Here is a 15,584-nt window from a genome sequence, read left to right on the forward strand (position 1 = left end):
TTTCAGACAGAATTTGATGTGAAGACGTTGTAGGTTGTAGGTCCTTTTCAATATTTTTCTTTGGAATATGGTTTTCGTATGACCACCGCTCAAAATTTTTTTATAAGCATTAACAGTTTCTTCAGGCTGTTCTTCGGTTTCAGAAGTATAGGCAATTTCTTCGAGTTGTTCTTCAGTTTCAATATTTGCGATTTGTTCGCCAGGCAAAAAAGACGATGCTATGCCTCTTTTTGCTTTAACGCCAAAGATGGCTTCATAAAGAGTCGGCGTATTCCTTCGTGATACGTAGTGCTCTTGGCAAATTGAACAAAGGATAAACCATCTGACTATTTATTTGTATCGTTATCGTTTATCCATGCAGTTAGCATATTCTGTGTATCTTGACTGGCCCTTTCAACTGAGCCTTGTGTTTTACTGTGACGAGGCTTCCCATGAACTATTTTAACATCTTTCTACATAGCGCATATTTCGGATATGACTTGATTACTAAATTCTCTACCATTAACAGATTGCAATATTTCTGGTGCACCAAATGTTAAAAATATTGAAAGAACGTGATGCGCTACTTCCTCACCTCTTTTAGTTTTCAAAGGTCGTAGCTAGACAAACATAGTTAAATGATCTTGATACACGATTATGAACTTATAGTCGCCATCTCTGTTCGACTGCAGATTTATCAGATCAACGTGACACCTTGAGTTTAATTCAGAGTTAACCAACGCCTTCACAACAACACCTCTCTTAGGTGCACTGTGTTTCATTTGACACTGTTTGCATAAATTTAAATACAACATTACAACTTCATATGTAATCTTTTTGTGTTTAACTTGCAACTCTTTAAGCATTCGTGTTCTTCCACCGTGGCCTATTTTGATGTGAGTTTCATATAGTATACAGTACAATTCTTCATTGGTAACATAATACTATAAGTTCGTTTCCCCTGGTTTTAATGGTACAATTAACTCCCCTTCATAATTAATTTTTAAAACATCAAAACGTTTTAATCGTCTGTAATCCAAAGATGTGTTGCATTTAATTTTAGCAGAAACCACTTCAGAAAGTATTTTAGAATGCTTTTCTTGAGAAATAAAAACAATTGTCTTCTCGTTTACCCGCAATTAATGCATTTAACTTTTCATGAAAAAGACCACGATTTACTGCAGTATCCATTTAGTATATATTAGGATATCCGAAAAAATTAAGAAAACATTGCTCGCGTTATCAAAGCTTGCATAAGACTGACAAAGCTGATTGACTCCGAGCAGAACAAAGAATTTGGCGGGAGAGAGCCAGTCGCTTGTTTTTTGACTCTTCTGTTTTGGGCCTCCACCAGAACATATCTGTAATTGTCGACACACACCGGAGAGGGTTCGAATGTACAACAATGTAATGAAATATTCGATCTTTCACCGACGTGTTTGGTATCTGTTTACATTCACCGGTGAAAATCGACATTCTCCAATTTCGGTCACACACGGTAACATATATACAAAGCGTCGTCTGTTCTTCAAATCTGTAAACACTGTTTTAAAAACTCAAATTTATGTGTGTACACTTTGTAAAGAGAATTTTTCCTGTTTAATAGAAAGAAAATAAAAGCACACTGACGATGCCAGTGTGATGTATGGGAAATAGAAGAAGAAATAAAATTGTGTTTTTCTCCAAAACCAATCTTAAGATTATGCAACCTGTTTCTCGTTCAGAAATTTCATTGAAACGTTTTCTTTGTTACTTTTTCTTGTTATTTGTGAGAGGATCGAGTTATGCCTCGTGTAAGAAGGAGAAACGTTTACCAGCAAGTGTCAGAATTCGACAGCTGTGGCGTTGTCGCCTTACCGACATTGTGGTTGACAGTTAAGAGACACTGCCGCTCGCGTTGGCCAGGGTCCCATGACTGTCTTGGAAACCGATTGGTTCAGGAGGGCCATGTAAGATCTCAATGGCGTCAAGCAACTAGCACCCAAGGGAACAGACATATTGCCCACGCGTTCGGAAATCATACAGCCACGTCACGTGCTCTTAGCCAGGAAAAGGGCATGTTTGCAGCGCGGCAAGTACACACAAGGACAGTGGGATGACGACTGCTTCACCATGACTGTCGGGACGGGAAATACTGTTCGGCTTACCTACCGCTGCAGGAGAGAGGGCCAAGCCGCAGTGGTGTCCAATGAAAACACTCGACGTAGGAGTAGCACCACGTCGTCCTTACAGACATGCCTCCGTTCTGCGAGCAGCATCACAACCCTTGTAGTCTGGCTTGAAGGCTGCAAGGAGAGCGGACGTTTTGACATATTGCATTCGTCATTGTCACATTTTCCCTGCGCCTAGCGTGACGGTATGGGATGCAATTGGATACACAAAGCGATCCTCTCTGATTCGCATAGCCGATGATCTAGACTGCGGGTTTCAGATTTCTGACGTGTTAAGGCCGGTGACTGTTCAGGAGATCTGCGTCCAATTCTGGGTGAGTCTGCTAAGACAGGCCACCGATATATAACCAGAACGAATAAATACATCGAGGTGCGGTGTTCGTCAAGTTATAACGGACGATATGGCAAATTTCCTGGCGTTTGCAAGTAGTTTTTATCTTTTATACTAGCCGAATTAAGACACCGACTTTATTTTTTTCCCTAATGGAACTATATACTTTTTTCTGTGGTGTTTGAAGGAAGCTTCTAAGAGAACTCCAACGACATAACAAGTTTGTGACTTATCAGGACAACAGCGCCGGAAACCACTGGAGAAGAGTATAACAAACGACTACCCTACAATGGCACATGTGAACAAGCATGTAAATCAGGTTCGTGCATTTATTATCTCGGCTGTCATACCAAGTGCTCAAAAAGGTGACCCTGAGTATTACTACACGCTAAAAAATGATTCCGGACAGACGTCAGGACTTAACAGCAGCACAGGTCCGTGTTGTAAGGTATTTAATGGATTCAGGAGTCGTCGATGTTTCCTAACAGACGTCTTGTTTTAATTTGTGCCACAGATAAAAGTACAGAAGTCTTAAAATTGGTGAGTATGCGTGTCCTGAACCACGGTTAAAATGCTTTCCAAATGTTCTGTTAAGAGGCTCTGTCGTTATATGTGCTAAATCCGTCATGTTGGTACCACGCTGACTGCCTTATGTCCAGTGGGATATCTTCCAATTATTGCAGCAGAATATCTTAGGTACTCTAAATAGTTGATCTAGATTCCCATCAATAAAACAGGTGCCAATGAAGCGGGCAGTAAACGTTGGTAGCCCAACAGCGTCGGGTTCTTGGCGTCACCGTGGATTTTCGGTTGAGTGATTAGTGTATGTCGCGAAGACTGACTTACTCATGGATTGTAATCGATCTTTCTTTCTTCAACAACATTCTGCATAGATTTGTCTCATGACATTGCACATTTCGTAGACAACATTCGGAAAACTGTAACCAGTTTCGGAAGCCACTACGTGCAATCAACAGGCGTCGCCGAGGAAGACCTGCAGATTCCGCCATTTAGCTACATTTTCCGCAGACGGCACACTTCGCCCGCCGAAAGTGGCATTACTGCAATTGGTGACAGACAAAGCACTGGCTACAGGAAGGGAGCTGTCGAAAATGACGCAGGCACGGTGTTTGCTTGTCGGACTTCTGCGTATTTTTAGATGGAGAAGGGGTCCTATAAGCCGGGAGTGAAGCGAAAACCAATGGCGGATCTTGAAAAGCCGCTGAAGAGCGCGAAGATCGCTCGAAGACACGAATGGCAGGTAGACACGCTTACGGAGATGGGCCTTTAAGTTTCAGAAAGACTGGGTAATGAACAACGAAAGTACCTAACGAATGAAGAGGAAAAGCATTGCTTACATCTGGAGTGGGCACGCTGAAAACGACACTTTCTAGAGAGCCTCTGAAGGCAGGCTATCCATTCCCTGTAAAATTCAGAAGACAGTTTATGGCAAATAAAAGATTTGTGGCGAGTTGTAGCTGCATGCACCTGAGAACCAAGGTAATCGAGAAGACCAGACTTCAATGTGGCGTAAGGGAGGCAATGGGGTCCTGCCTCAGGTCGGAGCTTCTGAATTGCTCCATCCGTGCAGCATGACCAAAGCTCCACTTTGCAGTCGGATTCCCAGAACGGTGGCGGTGGCGTGCGGAAGTTGTGGACCAAGGAGTTGCGCTAGGTAATCGAAAAATTCTGTCGTCGACTGGGTGATAGCCGCAAGCTCCTCCATGAAGAATTGGTTTGTGTGATGCATGTTCTGTAGGAGGAGCACTGCATGAGTCAAGTCCACGGGGTCCGCAGCCATCGCCATGGCTGAGAATACCTGTACAAAGAGGCACTACCTGTAAGAGTTGCGTGTAAAGTTGGTTTAAATGCCCGTCGCTAGCCGGCTGTTGTGGCCGAGCGGTTCTGGGCGCTTCAGTCTGGAACCGCGCTGCTGATACGGTCGCACGTTCGAATCCTGCCTCGGGCATGGATGTGTGTGATGTCCTTAGGTTACTTAGGTTTAAGTAGTTCAAAGTCTAGGGGACGTGAGCTCAGATGTTAAGTCCCATAGTGCTCAGAGCCATTTAAACCATTTTGCCCGTCGCCATCTGAGGTGCTGCAGGCTAGGAATACTCACACAAGAAAATATAAGAACGAAGCTCTGTCCCCGTTTATTAACAAAATTATTATCCTCAACTTCATACAAATAGTCTCCTTTGACGGTTACTGAAGCTCAACAAAAAATAAAAAATATCAGTAACCTGGAAGAAAATCTTTGACTGTATGGGAAGTTCACTGAATGCTAGGTAACACAATTCTATTATTGCAACACCGATTAACAGAGTGTTTGGGGAGGAAAGGCCATTATTTTAAACAGTGATAGTATAAGCAATTCTGAACAAAAAATGTTATACGAACATAGGTCCGCAAATGCTTCGTTAGGGAGGTATGGGTATTAAAAGGATCTTCAATTCTGCAAAACTGACGTGCACAGCGTGAACGTATACGCAATACAGCTGGATCGTAACGTGATTTTCTTGCAAACAATGCACGGGTACGTGCCATGTTTAAGCTATGCAACCTACAACGTATTATGGTTATGTGACGTAGGTAGTACGTAGTACAATCTCCCGTTGTTTGCGCAGTTGTGCCGTGTAAGCCGCATTGTGTAGTGTACCGAAGACGTATCGGTTAGCTGTGTAGTGTATGGTGTTAACTGTGTTCGTACAAGGGCTGCTAACAATGCCACACGTCTACAGTAATGAGGAACACGCAGGTATGGTGTATTTTCATGGCTTCTGCGACGGTAGTGCTACCGCTGCAAGAGAAGAATACCACAGGCGCGCCGGCCGCTGTGGCCGTGCGGTTCTAGGCCCTTCAGTCTGGAATCGCGTGATCGCTACGGTCGCAAGTTCGAATCCGGCCTCGGGCATGGATGTGTGTGATGTCCTTACGTTAGTTAGGTTTAAGTATTTCTAAGTTCTAGGGGACTGATGACTTCAGATGTTAAGTCCCACAGTGCTCAGAGCCATTTGAACCCTTTTGAACCACAGGCGCTTTCCGACTCGACGATTACCTGATCGCAGAGTATTTACCAGTCTTAATCACTTTGCATGCAACAGGCTCTCTTCGAAGTAGACATTTTTCGTCCGAGCGTGCACGTCAACAAACTTTTCAATAACAGGAACAAATTATCGCAAGTGTTGAGCCAAGTCCCGGTATGAGCATACGAAGAATTCACCTGCGTATGAATGTCCCACAGACACGTGTATGGCAAACAGTACATGCGGTAATCCTGTATCCATTTCACATACAGCGTGTCCAAAATCTCCACGTTGGCGACAATGCCCGACGACTTCAGTTCTGTCACTGAGTAATTGAGAATAGTCATTTGCTTCCATACATCACTGACGAAGCCCAATTTTCACGACATGGAATAAACAACACATGCAACAATCATCGATGGTCGCGGGAAAACACTCACGCTTCAGTGGATAGCAATTTACAAGTTCGTTTCACCATAAATGTTTGATGGAGCATGATCGGTAACCTTTTGATAGGTCCATTTACTATCAATCAGCGATCGACGGGAGAGAGATACCTTCATTTTTCGGAAAGTTCATTTGTGGAACTATTGGAAGACGTTCCTTTAGCCATGCGAACTGGAATCTACTTTCAACATGACGGTGCCCCTCCACATGTTACCTTATGTGTGAGGGACCATCTCAAGCGCACCTACCCTAATCGCTGGATTGGCCGTGGCGGTGCTGTTAACTGGCCTCCGACATCACCTGACCTTACACCTTTAGATTTCTGTTTACGGGGTTGGGTGAATTCAGAGGTGCACAAAGTGAAGGTAAATACACGAGATGAACTGCTTCGTCGCATGATCGTCGCTGCTGAATTCATTAGGAACCAACCACAGACAATTGAACAAGCAAGACAACATGTTATCGCTAGAGCGAAAAAGTGCATTGACGTTCGTGGTGGGGTATTCAAACCTGTTCTGTGAACTGTACAACACCTGTACGATAAGTGTTAAAGCCGTTTGTAATAGACGTGGTACGTCTTTTTCAACTGAATACATGTAACATGCATGTTGTAATGCATTATACACTCCTGGAAATGGAAAAAAGAACACATTGACACCGGTGTGTCAGACCCACCATACTTGCTCCGGACACTGCGAGAGGGTTGTACAAGCAATGATCACACGCACGGCACAGCGGACACACCAGGAACCGCGGTGTTGGCCGTCGAATGGCGCTAGCTGCGCAGCATTTGTGCACCGCCGCCGTCAGTGTCAGCCAGTTTGTCGTGGCATACGGAGCTCCATCGCAGTCTTTAACACTGGTAGCATGCCGCGACAGCGTGGACGTGAACCGTATGTGCAGTTGACGGACTTTGAGCGAGGGCGTATAGTGGGCATGCGGGAGGCCGGGTGGACGTACCGCCGAATTGCTCAACACGTGGGGCGTGAGGTCTCCACAGTACATCGAAGTTGTCGCCAGTGGTCGGCGGAAGGTGCACGTGCCCGTCGACCTGGGACCGGACCGCAGCGACGCACGGATGCACGCCAAGACCGTAGGATCCTACGCAGTGCCGTAGGGGACCGCACCGCCACTTCCCAGCAAATTAGGGACACTGTTGCTCCTGGGGTATCGGCGAGGACCATTCGCAACCGTCTCCATGAAGCTGGGCTACGGTCCCGCACACCGTTAGGCCGTCTTCCGCTCACGCCCCAACATCGCGCAGCCCGCCTCCAGTGGTGTCGCGACAGGCGTGAATGGAGGGACGAATGGAGACGTGTCGTCTTCAGCGATGAGAGTCGCTTCTGCCTTGGTGCCAATGATGGTCGTATGCGTGTTTGGCGCCGTGCAGGTGAGCGCCACAATCAGGACTGCATACGACTGAGGCACACAGGGCCAACACCCGGCATCATGGTGTGGGGAGCGATCTCCTACACTGGCCGTACACCACTGGTGATCGTCGAGGGGACACTGAATAGTGCACGGTACATCCAAACCGTCATCGAACCCATCGTTCTACCATTCCTAGACCGGCAAGGGAACTTGCTGTTCCAACAGGACAATGCACGTCCGCATGTATCCCGTGCCACCCAACGTGCTCTAGAAGGTGTAAGTCAACTACCCTGGCCAGCAAGATCTCCGGATCTGTCCCCCATTGAGCATGTTTGGGACTGGATGAAGCGTCGTCTCACGCGGTCTGCACGTCCAGCACGAACGCTGGTCCAACTGAGGCGCCAGGTGGAAATGGCATGGCAAGCCGTTCCACAGGACTACATCCAGCATCTCTACGATCGTCTCCATGGGAGAATAGCAGCCTGCATTGCTGCGAAAGGTGGATATACACTGTACTAGTGCCGACATTGTGGATGCTCTGTTGCCTGTGTCTATGTGCCTGTGGTTCTGTCAGTGTGATCATGTGGTGTATCTGACCCCAGGAATGTGTCAATAAAGTTTCCCCTTCCTGGGACAATGAATTCACGGTGTTCTTATTTCAATTTCCAGGAGTGTATACTAAATGAAAAGTAAATAAACATTATGTAAAAATGTGTTACATAACTGTACTTCTCTGTAACATTGTTTCCAAGAAAATCATATTACAGCCAAGTTGTATAGCGTTTACGTTCACGTTGTGCACATCAGTTTTGCGGAATAAATTTCCTTTCAATACCCATACCTCCCTAAGGAAGCATTTGCGGACCTATGTTCATATAACATTTTTGTTCATAATTACTTATACTATCACCGTGTAAAACATTGACCTTTCCTCCCCAAACATCCTGTATATTCTCTGTGATACAATACAATCCTCCCCCTTGACCGTACAATAGGAAAACTCTAACCCCAGCTCTCAATGGGTGGCGTAAGTCTGAACAGAATAAAACTTAAGATTCCAACAAGACCGATATAATTTCAAAGGGCAATCCTGCAGGAAGAGAGTCACCGGAACGAATGATACCAACAGTTCCCACGAGCAAGTCGCCGAATTTAGTGCTGTCCACTGGAGGCGAATGCGGGGCGGGTCCACAACAGGAGACATCAGCTGGCTGGCTGTGACCGAACTACCGGGGTCGGGATCGGCGGTGGTCCTAAATACTCGCATGGCGGAAGTTTACTTGCATTCAACTGACCGAATGTTACACTGCGCATGCAGCGGAAGGTTCGTAGCAGAAGCGACCCCAAACGCGGTTCTGCGCCCCACCTGTTGTTGTGAAGGCCCTGTGCAATCGTTGAGTCGCAGAGGCTCTGCTAGCTGCAACCCATCAGGCAGATGTGCGCTGCAGGGTAGCTTCAGCGCCTGATGACTTCCGCGATACGCCAGTATTCGTGGTATATTTGTGTACTAAAAGGAGGTTATTATACATTAAGATGGCTATCCATAAAAAAGTTTTTTTGCACTATTCACTTGTTTTAGAATGACAAATGGCCACATTAATGCAGTACATTTTTCGTATGCATGATATTCTGTAAATACAGTTTCCAATTATATTCTTTAACTGCATGTGTATAGATTGAGTTACATTGATACGTATACACCATATTTGTTCCACAGGGTAGCAGACTATTCGGTCTGTGATCTTTTCTGACCATGCTCTTTGATCTGTGATGGTCATAAGATTTTGTGTGTTCTGTTTATACTATGACTATACTTTGACACTGAGCCATGGTGTAACATGTAACCTGACGATTTCTGTATCGTATTTCAAGTTTATGAACGTGATCTTCTAACATAAGTTGATGTAATGATTAGCACATATTGTGTGAGCAAAGTTTATAGTGAGGTGCCATTGTATTGATATGTATGTATAAATCACCAACGTTCAGCTTTGTAAGCGAACTTAAAACTATAAGGTTTCAGAACGTTTCCCTGTATTTGGCTCCGTATCCTACGTTGTGTTTATTGTAAGTCCTCAGGCTTTCGTGGCCGTTGTCACTAAAGTTAAAATCTTCTGGGTTTATAGGCCGCATCATATTTCTTTCTAATATAATCGATGTTTCTACCCCTCTGCTGTGATCTTCTTCAGGATGTTTCGGTGTCCACTATTGCTAGAACTTTGTCAGAGACCAGTGTCGCGTTCCCTCATAAAGGGGAGTTTTCCCGCATTTGTGCTGGAGAAGTGGGAGTATCAGTGAAGATTCTTGTTATTACCATTGGTGGGTCATCGTCATAGGCCAATATTCCCGCACTGATGCAGAAGAATGGGAGTTATTGGCTAAACTCTTATGGATGCTATTGGTGGCCCATCGTGACTGGATACAGGGGCACTACTCCACGCTTACGCTGGGGAAGGATTATTGGTTCAAATTACTCCTGCTGCTATTGGTTGGCCAACATCTTTGTTTAGATACGAAACGGACAGAGTAAAAGAGAGGGAATGTTTACCCAAAATATTACAGTCTGACGAGGTGACTTGCAAGGCGTTATTTGTATTGCTTGCACACCGCGTCAGCAAATTCGTTTCTTTGATGGCCGAGAGCCACGATGCTGGAAGCCTGTGGCCGTCCTCTCTAGCTGAGAGCCACGATGCTGGAAGCCTGTGGCCGTCCTCTCTAGCCGAGAGCCACGATGCTGGAAGCCTGTGGCCGTCCTCTCTAGCCGAGAGCCACGATGCTGGAAGACTGTGGCCGTCCTCTCTAGCCGAGAGCCACGATGCTGGAAACCTGTGGCCGTCCTCTCTAGCCGAGAGCCACGATGCTGGAAGCCTGTGGCCGTCCTCTCTAGCCGAGAGCCACGATGCTGGAAGCCTGTGGCCGTCCTCTCTAGCCGAGAGCCACGATGCTGGAAGCCTGTGGCCGTCCTCTCTAGCCGAGAGCCACGATGCTGGAAGACTGTGGCCGTCCTCTCTAGCCGAGAGCCACGATGCTGGAAACCTGTGGCCGTCCTCTCTAGCCGAGAGCCACGATGCTGGAAGCCTGTGGCCGTCCTCTCTAGCCGAGAGCCACGATGCTGGAAGCCTGTGGCCGTCCTCTCTAGCCGAGAGCCACGATGCTGGAAGCCTGTGGCCGTCCTCTCTAGCCGAGAGCCACGATGCTGGAAGACTGTGGCCGTCCTCTCTAGCCGAGAGCCACGATGCTGGAAACCTGTGGCCGTCCTCTCTAGCCGAGAGCCACGATGCTGGAAGCCTGTGACCGTCCTCTCTAGCCGAGAGCCACGATGCTGGAAGCCTGTGGCCGTCCTCTCTATTGAATTACACTCCTTCTTGAAACAATCAACCGCTTCTAGGACCTTTCTTGTATGCATTTGGTTTCCTTAGCCAGCGGACGTTATTAAAATCGATGCCAGAGCCACAGTTCTCATGAAGTTCCGCTACTGCCAATTTTACACTTTGTTTTGGCTGCGTGTCCCGTTCGTGTTCCTTAATGAGTTCTTTAGGAGTTCTTCCCGTTTCGCCTATATACACTTTGCCGCAACCTCATGTCATCTGACAGACGCCTCCATTGTGGAGGCAATCAGGTGCATTCGTTTTCCGTCGGAAAAATAATTGCCTCCACAATGCAGGCGTCTATCAGGTGACATGTGCCTGCGGCAAAGGCTATATTGGCGGCCTGGATCACAACACTTATGTCTCAATAACATAGGTGACCGGTTTCGGTTATATTTATATAACCATCCTCCAAGGAAGCCATGGGTCTGAAGATGGTTATATAAATATAACCGAAACCGGTCACCTATGTTATTGAGACATAAGTGTTGTGATCAAGACTGAACTTTAGTTAAAATATAATAATCTGCTGATCACTGTTTCCAAAAATGATTACCAAAATTATATTGGCGAAACGGGAAGAACTGTTAAAGAACGCATTAAGGAAGACGAACGACAAATGCGGCTTAAAACAAAGTGTAAAATCGCCAGTAGCGGAACTTCATGAGAACTGTGGCTCTGGCATCGATTTTAGTAACGTACGTTTGCTGGCTAAGGAAACACAATTTATATAATAAAGGTCCGAGAAGCGGTTGAATATTCCAAGAACGCATTTAATTTCAACAGAGAGGACGGCAATGGGCTTCCGGCTTGTGCTGGAGAAGTGGGAGTATCGGAAGTGAATATGCGGCCGCGGTGTGCGAGCAATACAAATAACGCCTTGCAAGTCACCTCGTCAGACTGTAATATTTTGGGTAAACATTCCCTCTCTTCTACTCTGTCCGTTTCGCATCTAAACAATGATGATGGCCAACCAATAGCAGTAGGAGGAATTTTAACCAATAACCCTGCCCCAGCGTAAGCGTGGAATAGTGCCCCTGTATCCAGTGACGATGGGCCACCAATAGCATCCATAAGAATTTATCCAATAACTCCCATTCTTCTGCATCAGTGCGGGAATATTGGCCTATGACGATGACCCACCAATGGTAATCACAAGAATCTTAATAGATAGTCCCACTTCTCCAGCACAAAGGCGGGAAAACTCCCCTTTATAAGGGAACGCGGCACTGGTCGCTGACAGAGTTCTAGCAATATTGGACACCGAAACACCCTGAAGAAGATCACAGCAAAGGGTTAGAAACAGCGATTATTTTAGAATGAAATATGATGTGCTCTAACAACCCAGAAGATTTTAACTTGGTTGTATTTATTGTTGTGTCATAGCCCTCCAGTGATGATGGGTTTGTGAATCGAAACCAGTAGACGAATAAATTTGTGGTGCCACAGCTTTTGCTTTGCAGTGCATTATTTAAAATAAATGATATTCACTTTTTCGATTGTAGTATACGTTGTGAATGTCTCAGTAGCTTTACGAGCAACTTATCTGATTGCTAAAACGGCAGAGTGCAGGCTGAAGGTCTTCAAGCGTACAGGTAAACAGAAGAACCATACGTAAGTTACGTGTTTGCTTACATTTGGCATAATAGCTCAGATGTTTGTAGAACCTCTTCTCCTGACTGTGAAACAGTGGTTTGCTGCGCTGTTGTCTTGATACTGTTTGATCCAGTCCCATACATGTCGTGTAGTTGAATTTCTCTTAGAAGTTTCTTTCAAACTTCACAGAAAGTATTATATAGTTCCTTTAGCAAAAAAGTTCATGGCGTAATTCGGCGATTATAAACGATAAAAATTACTTACGAAAGTCTGGTATTCCGCATATTGTCTGCTAACTTGGCGAAAACCGTATCTCTTCATTCTGGGTTCATCTGGGGTGACCTGTCTTAGCTGCCTTACGCTGTATATATAGGTAGCAAAGGAAAGCAAAGTTGATAGAAGGAATGTTCGAGAAGCGGTTGAGATTTTTGTGAAAGAATGTAATATGAGTAAATCGACGACTGTAGGTGCCCAGCTTCGTGGCTTCCCTCCATCAAGTAAGTTCGAAGTTACAGTGAGCAACGAATGCAAGCAAAGGCCACGAAGCAATATCTGTGGCATGACAGTGATTTTTCGATAGACATTCCTCCTCTCTTGCTCTTCCTCTTTCGCTGTCTATTCAACGACCATGGTCCATCATTAGGAATTGGAAAAATTGCATCCAATTATATTATGTAGTAGTATGCCTAGTGGCAGGTCCGTGCCTTCGTGCGGAGGATTTCTGAAGTTCATGTTCCCTGTTTTCAACTTTTACCTTCTATCTTTCATGTCACCCAGGTGTTAAATACATCTTTTTCTTCGTCTTGTAGTTCCTTTGATCTTCACTCAGATGACGTCGTGTATGGGCCACTCGTGTGTCCGATCCAGTTGGCCTTCCTCTGAACAATCGTATTCGGAATAGTTTTCTTCTCTCCTACTCTTCGCAGAACATCGTCGTTTCTCACCCGATCTTGATCTTCTCTATTTCTCTCCAGCAACACATTTCAAAACTTTTCGGGTATTTTTTCTCCATTTTTCTCATGGTCCACGTCTCTGCTACGTATAGTGCAATGCTCCTGATGTAGTACTTCACTAGTTTTTTCGTTAATTCCAAGCTGGTTAGCTGTGTCTTCTTCTTCTTGAATGCAGCTTTGGCCATGGTGATTCTTACTCGAATTTCATTTGTGCAGCGACCCTCCGTTATCAGCAAGATTCCCAAGTACTTGAACTGCATCACATTCTTCAGATTTCGATTGTCAACAGTTATTCTCACAGGTTTCTCCAGTTTTGATATCGGCATCACTTTTGATTTCTTGATGTTGATTTCCAAGCCAAATTATTTACCACCACGTGGTTCATCTTGTGGTGCAGTTCTATTTGATTTTGGGCCAGCACTATCAGGTCATCTGAATGCATGATGATGTTGATGTGTCGTGCTCCTATCCTGAAGTTTCCGCACCCCGTCAAAGCTTCTCTCACCAGCTATTCCTCGTACAGGTTGAAGCGACTTGGGATTAGACAACATCCTTGTCTTACTCTTCTTCCTGTTTCCACGTTGTTTGTTTCTCCGTAGAATAATGTCTGGTAAACTCCCTTTTATAGATGAACAGGCCACAGATCTTTGACAGTTTTCAGCTAACCAGGAACACCAGAACATCCTGAAGAAAATCCCAGCAACGAGGTTGAAATGTTCATTGTGTACGGAGACGGAACATGGCACGTCCCAAAAACGGCCAAGATTTTACCTCCTTATTTTAGAGGAGTTGACGGAATTTTCAATAATAAAATACATAAACGTGGGTGGTGCCTGTGTTATTTTCGCTGTTCCAGCAGCATGTGGTTGTACAGCAGAGATCACGTCTGGTGTGGTAGGAGTTTGGTACGAGACGCAGGCTGCAGCTGATGTGAAGGAGAGCAGGGCAGAGGCGGCAGCCGTGCCAGGAACCCTCAAGGGCCGCGCCTGCAGACAAGGGCCGCCTACACGCCCGGCCCTTCCCAAGAACTGCCCGAGGCCGCGCCGTAGTGTCCCTCCAGCAGGCGGGGCGTGGCTCTGTCTGTACCAGACAGCAGGCGCAGCGCTACTGCCTAGATACGTTTTACGCTCAGTCCCACGGACACGTCTCTCAGTCTCACGCACTTCCCTTCAGGGATCTCTGAAAGGGGTACAGCGCATCGGAATTTATTACTATTAGCAGTCTGTGTCAGCAGGGAGGGAAAGAGGTAAATGGAACCGCCAACTTTAGCAGGAATTATATATTACACAACTGAAACAGGTCAGTCAGAGCCTTTGCATATAGTAAAGCTCTATCCATAGATATTCTCTGAGATTGCCACCACAGGCTGCTTGTATGTGACGGTAACAAGCGTCTATGAAACAATCGAGTTATTGTGCACACGCGTCTTTCCAAGCTGAATGATACCTATGTTCCTGGATAATTTTCTACAGTTTGATTTTTTTCGATCCCGAGAATGTTCAAGAACATTTATTCTTCTTGGTTTATTATAGTCATACTAGAGTGTCTGGCAATACTTAACAATTGCTAATTATGTATTAGAAATGGATATACGTCCTAATCTTCTTCTTTCCCCCTCTTTGTCTATCTCTTTCTCGTCACCCTCTCTCTGTTCATCACCTCCTGCCACTTCCGCCAATCTTCTACCCCTTCTACCTCTCTGCACCTCCTCCCCCTCTCTCTCCTCCCCGCCTCTCTATCCCTGTCCTCCTTCCCTGTGCCTATTTCCTCTCCCCTACCCCTCCACCTTCTCAGCCCATCCCCTCTTCCCCAGCTCTCAACAACCTTGGGCCGTATTTATTGTTACTGCCAACGTAACCTTGATTGGGAAAAGAAGTCGCTTAAAATAAACGGGTAAATTGGTTATGATTGTTGGTGTATAGGCTATGAGAGACCACTCCTGTTGCTAGATCTGTGAGATTGTAGCTTCAGTGACAGTATTTCGCATTGCTTTAATCTGCAAACTGGTAGAATTAAAAAGTTTCGCAACTATTCAGATTCCATAGCCGTATTCTAATCACAAGCCGGTAAATCTAAAAACAGATTTCACGTTTTCTACTAAAACCGACGCCAGAGAAGAAAACAAAACAGCACAACGTTGTTTGCACATTTGGTGTAGTGGTTTAAATGCCCTGCTACAGCAGTTAAAACAAACTGTGCGAAAGAAAACGAAACCGCTTGTTTTCACAGTACAGCATAGCACTGCATTTTCTTTCTCGTAGTCTGTTTTAACAGAAAACCTGTATAGTGTTGTTTTTAAAAAAGTACTGTATATAGTCTATGCCTGTCTGAATTTTATTAGA

The sequence above is a fragment of the Schistocerca americana genome, chromosome 5 (assembly GCF_021461395.2).
Source record: "Schistocerca americana isolate TAMUIC-IGC-003095 chromosome 5, iqSchAmer2.1, whole genome shotgun sequence".
Classification (NCBI taxonomy): Eukaryota; Metazoa; Arthropoda; class Insecta; order Orthoptera; family Acrididae; genus Schistocerca; species Schistocerca americana.